This window comes from Lagopus muta, chromosome 23 (assembly GCF_023343835.1).
Source record: "Lagopus muta isolate bLagMut1 chromosome 23, bLagMut1 primary, whole genome shotgun sequence".
Classification (NCBI taxonomy): Eukaryota; Metazoa; Chordata; class Aves; order Galliformes; family Phasianidae; genus Lagopus; species Lagopus muta.
The window spans coordinates 1,521,775-1,527,774 of record NC_064455.1 but is presented as its reverse complement, the minus strand read 5'-3'; positions in this window follow the sequence as shown (position 1 = coordinate 1,527,774).

Here is a 6,000-nt window from a genome sequence, read left to right as displayed (position 1 = left end):
ATGAGATACTGAAGCTGTCCTGCAGCAGGAGGTGCCAGGCTGATTCTTGAAGTATGTGAGGCCAGAAATAACCAGGGAGTTGTAAGCACTGGGGAAAAGCCAGCGTGGAGATGAAAGGAAGGACAGAAACGTATGGCCTCTGAAAACTGAGAGTTCAAATACTCCCAGCAATTAATTGGTTGTGTGATGGGAAGCATGAGCTGACTGCAAAAATGTTCCTGTGCTGGATCATGCGTCTGGAAGCACAGACACGCACGGGTGTTTGCAGGGCAGCGCTGATGTGATGCTTTCATGTGATTTCTTTGTGCTCCGGTCCTTTCTCTGCAACATTAATCTGCCTTAAGCTGGTCCCACCTCACATCCATCGACACCTCTGCCCCAGAGCTCTGCCCAGCAGCGGGGATGGGACCCTCTGGGGGGGGGGGGGTGCCTATGGGTGGGAAGGAGCAGACAAAGCTGGGTGGGTGGTGGGGACTGAGCGCAGCGCTGGGGCTGATTGCCACCTCCTCCCCACCTCCTGGGGGGGAACACGGCTGCTGCCAGCGCCAGGGCAGCGGGGATGCGAGCACTGCGGAGAGACATCGGTGTCCGCCGCAGCCCCTCTGGGGTCCGTCTCTCTAAGAATAAGTGTCTGTGTCTCCACGGCCTCCGGAAAGCCAATCAACAGCACTCGTTAGCTGCCATTTGGGCTCCCAGTGTCTCCAGCCCATAATTCAGTGGCTTGCATGCATTAATTGTCAGGCTCGGAGAGCAGCAGAGATGCCCAGCCCGGCTTTCTTGTGGTTTGCGCTGGCGCCTGCCAGCACAGCTCGCTGTCCTGCAGCTCTGCTGCTTGGAGCGGCCGCTGCGTCCCAGGCTCTGCTGTCCTGTCGCAGCCTCAGCTGTCCCAGCAGACCCACATTCCTGCTCTCATGGCAGGAACAGCCCTGGAGCTGCCTGGGAGCATGGCACAGCCTTTCTCTGCGGGGCTCCTCCAGGAGCAGGGAGCTGCCCCACCACCTCTGTCTTTCTGCTGTCCCTGCAGAACTGGGGATCCAGTTGTGCTGTGCAGACAGGAGCTTTTCTTTTCGCCCTCTTCCAGCAGCAGCTTCTGGACCTCCTACAACTGCGAGCGTGACTGGAGCAGCACGGATCACAGACCTGTCCTCCTCTGCACTCCTGCAGTGATGGAGGTTGAGGTCACCTTGCAGCCAGGCCAGCAGGCAGAAGGAAGTTTGGGTTCTCCAGCTGATGGTTTCCCAGAGTGTAACTCTGGGCACACGTACAGGTGAAGCAGGTCAGCAGGGTGCACAGGGGTCAGAGCACAGGGGAGGTGATGCTCACCTGCAGCAGCCAGGCTTGGTCAGCCTGGAGAAGAAGCCCTGAAAAGACCATTTCTTGTTCCAGAAACCGTGGATCCCATGGGCAGTTTGGTCTAACCTGATTTTACTATGGCCCCTGCAGTGCAACGCAGAGCAGAGCTCCCCTCTTTGCATTGCTGATGTTCTTAACAAACTGCTGACAAACCTCTTGTTCATGCTTTCATAAGATCACAGAACCATGAAGGATGGAAAAGACCGCTTGGATCGCCCAGTCCAGCCCCAGCCCACCCCCCCATGCCCACTGACCCCATCCCTCGGTGCCACATCCCCACAGTTTGTGACCAGTCCCTCAAATCACCCGTTTTGGTTCCCCCTGGTTCTGGTTCTCCCATTGGTGCTTCTGATGGATGTGTCAGTGTGAGATGTTCTGCAGACCCCATACACACAAGTGGAGCTCTCCCTGTGAGCAACACATCGGGTAATTCATGACCTTTCCATTGCATTTTCTCTCCCCTCTCCTCACCTCTTGGCCCAGCAGGCTTTTTGGCAGAGCCTTTGTTTCTGATGTACTCCAAAAGCTTTTATGGCCGGCTCTTACACCATCAGCAAGCTGCTCCTCCCAGCTGCTCCTGGTGTGTTGGGCCAGCGCTTCGTGCTTGGCTCCTTTGTGCCACACCATGAGGCCCCAGCAGCCTGCACACCAACATGAATGCAGTGCCTCAGTGCGGCCGTGCTGGGATGCGCTGGATGCTCAGCCCTGCTGGGATCTTTCTGTCTTCCTCAAAAGGAAAAGGATTTTCAGAAAGGAGAAACCTGGGGGCCAGGGTTTGGTGCATGGACGGGTGCTCCCAGCACTGCCATCCCCACGGCGTGGCTGAGGGCTCCATGTTGGTCCCAGTCGGACCCAAACTCTGCTTTCCCATCCCTGCATCCCACAGCTGTGAGGTTTTGTGCCCAGGGGGACACGCAGCCTCAGACTCTTCCATGTGAGCTGGGAAAGGAGGGGGGCTGAGCCCCATGCTGGGGGTGGCACAGCTCCCCATTGTGATGAGAGAACAATTAATGGGAAATAAAAGACCAGCGAGCCTCAAGAGTCACCTGGAAGATCATAAAGAGAAAGAGAATCTATCCCTCCTTCTTTGAGAGCTCCTCGCAGCTCAGCAGATTTATTGCTGGCTTTTGAGGTTTTAACAACTCGCGCTGCCATCCTCTGCAGTCAAACTTCTGCTTTTTATTCCCTAACATGAAGTAGAAGGGGAAGGAATATCGCTGAGTGGGGGGAGGCTCACGGTGGTGGGCGCTGTGCCCTGGCTGTCCCTTGAGACATCAGAGCTGAGCGGGGCCACGTGGGCGCAGTGCTCACCAAGGGAAGCTGTGCCTGCCAAGCTCTGAGCGGGGCTGGAGGAACACTTTAGGGGCAGATCCTCCTCCTCTACAATGGAAGGAGTCCTCCAAGGAGCAGCTCCTACTGGCTGCAGTGCTCAGTACATGGAGCCGTGCGCTGATGGGACAGCCCAGGATGGAGATCCCATAGGGATGGAGAGGGAAGCGAGATGGCACACGCAGAGTTTGTGCAACCATGCAGTGTGACTCAGGGCCAGATGCAGCACCAGAAACCTGTTTTCACAAGCTGGGAATCTGGGGCAGGAGCTTCCCACACGGGGAGGGGTGCACACGGGCTGGGCTCTGGGAGCTGGGGCTGCAGCTGCTGTGCTCCCACGGCGTGTGCTGGCTCTGAGCTCAGCACCGAAACTCAGCCCTGGTGTGGGGGTGCGTGGGGTGGCAGCTCCTCCAGGCCCCGCTCCTCCCAGTGCTGTGCAGAACACGAGAGCCACGCCAGGTGGGAGTGAGGCAGTGATACATGCAGACTGGATGGAGCGGACCTTGAGAGCAGCCCTGCAGTGAAGGACCTGGGGGTCCTGGTGGATGAAAAGCTGAACATGAGCCAGCAGTGTGCTCCTGTAGCTTGGAAATCAAATGGGATGGTAATTATGGTGATCACCTGGGCTCCATCAGAAGAGAGGTGGCCATCAGGGGGAAGAAAGTGATTGTCCCCCTCTACTCTGTTCTTGTGAGGCCCCATCTGCAGCACTGCGTCCAGATCTGGAGCCATCAGTACAAGAAAGACAGAGAGCTGTTGGAGAGGGTCAATAGGAGCCACAAAGATCAGGAGGCTGCAGCACCTCCCCTACAAAGACAGGCTGAGGGAGCTGGGCTTGTTCAGCATGGAGAAAAGAAGGCTGCGGGGTGACATCGCAGCCTGCAGTACCTAAAGGGAGCCTGCAAACAGGAGGGGAATCAACTCTTTGAAAGGGGGATAACAGCAGGACAAGGGGAAATGGTTTTATGTTGAAAGAGGGAGGTAGGTTGGGTATCAGAGGGAAGTTCTTTACAGAGAGAGTGGTGAGGTGCTGGAACAGCTGCCCAGAGGGGCTGTGATGCCCCGTCCATCCCTGGAGGTGTTCAAGGCCAGGTTGGATGGGGCCCTGGGCAGGTATGAAATGTGGAGGTTGGTGGCCCTGCATGCATCAGGGGGGTTGGAGCTCCGTGATCCTCGAGGTCCCTTCCAACCCTGGCCATTCTGTGACTCTGTGATTCACAAATCACTGTGCAGAAGGCTCCTGCCACTCAGCCTCTCACAGTCAGAGCCCAGCACTAGAGGCAGACAGACAGCTTACTTATTCTTTAAAACGAATCCAGCCTGGAGCAGGATTACGAGGATTAGCAGCTGAGCATTCCCTTGCTGCAGAATGCAGGCAGCCAGCAGGCCCTGCAGCTGGGAACCCTCCAAACATGGCACGGTGTGACATGGCCTCATGCCTGCAAGGATCCAGCACATCTGCTATGCCAAGCCAGGGGCTGCCATGTGCACAGGGCAGGCTGCTGCACTGCAGGAGGTGTTGCATGCATGGAGTGTTTGTTGCATACCGGAGGCGATGCATGCAGCTGGCCTGATGATCCCAGACTGAGATCAGGGCTAAGTGGAAGGTGTTGGCACACAAAAGCACCTCTGAAAGTACCCTGCGTGGGAGCAGCACAGGGACGAGGTGTCCAGGCACGGCTGTGGGACGGGTCAGAGACCCCCCAGCTGCACGGGGCCATCGCAGCTGCTGCAGTGATGGAGCCACGCAGAGCAGCTCGGGGAGGGAAGTGACGGCATCCTGAGTGGGGCCATCCCTGTGTGCAGGGATGTGTCTCCAAGCAGCTGCTGTGGGGATTGCAGTGCTGGGGGTGCTGTGCAAGGGGTGCCAGGACTGGCAGCAGCACGGTGGTGCCCAGAGGGTCCTTTGCTTTGCAATGTCGGTGCTGCTGCTGGGCTCGCTGTAGGGGGCACGCTATCAACCACGGGTGTGAAAAATCCCCTAAGCCAGCAGAAAAAGAAACCAAACCCAAACGCTCCCGAAGGGAGAGCAGAGAGGGTTCCTTCAGCAGGAGCTGACGCCAAAAGAAGTGATAAAGGAAAAGCTGCGGAGGAAAGGAAACCCCCCTCACCTGCAGCAGCACAACGCGATGGGAAAGTCAGCAGGACGGGGCACGGCTCCGCTCTGCCCTCTGCTCCGGGAACTCCCGGTTTTGGCGATGCTTGGGAGACCGCAGGGTGGGACCGCGCTGACCCGGCAGTTGGAGGGCAGCCGTGGGGCGGGGGGGGCCGGGAGCAGAGCCTGCGGGGAGAGGGCAGAGCTGTGAGTTCCTGCGGCAATCGGAAAGGAGTTCCCCTCCCTGCGGGCGGGGGCCGGGAACTGGCCGTCCTCCTGCGCTCGGGGTCAGCGGGAGCGCATCGGAGCATCCTCGGAGCGGCACCTGCCTCCCTTCCCGGCACAACATGGGGGAAAGCACCACCGAGCCCTTGAAAAGCAAAAGGACGTGCAGTTTTCTGCAGGCTTCCTGTCCCTCTGCCAGGTGACATCGTGCTGGTGAGCATCGCCTTCGTGCACACACGGGGTGCTCACCTGGCAAAGCACCACTGCCGTGGGACGTGGCAGGGGAAGGGATGGGGTGGGCTCCCACGGGGGTGAAGCAGCAGCAGGCCCACCCTTGGGACATGCAGGATGCCTGCATGGTGCAGCACACGCATGAGTGTGTGTGTGTGTATATGCACACGTGTGTGTGTCAGCAAGCACGTGCCTTCATGTGTGTGCACACATCTGTGCCTCTGCGGCCTGCTGCTGCCCAGCGCCTTGCATGCAGCCCTGCTGCCCTGCAGCCACACGTACCTCCATGTGCAGAGGGGGCTGTGCACCCTTGCAGGTGCTCCGTGGAGGATCAGCCCTTCCCCACAACTCACCAACCTCCTTGCTGTTTTCCCCAGGAAGAAGTGCAGCGGAACCACTTTGACTCTCTTGTTTCAGCGGTGTCAAAATGTTTATTCTGATCGTGTCAAAACACCAAACTCAACGCGGGAGAGTGAAAAATAGTTCATTTTGACTTCATCATTTCATTCGCTTAACTTCCCGTCTGTGTTCCATGGAAGCACTTTCTTATACGTGCAGCCTGAGATCCTCCTGCACTGCAGACACTGCGGGGATCCATCCCTGCCTGCTCGCAGTTCAGACAGCGCTGGCCCTGCTCACCCCATCCCTCCCCCAGCTCCCCTTTCCCCTCCCAGCCTCCTTCCTCCCCCCTTGGCAGTGTAAGCATCTTGTTGGTGCTAGAGGTGGGCGATGTGAGCTTCATGTGGTGAGACAACGTGCTGTTGTCA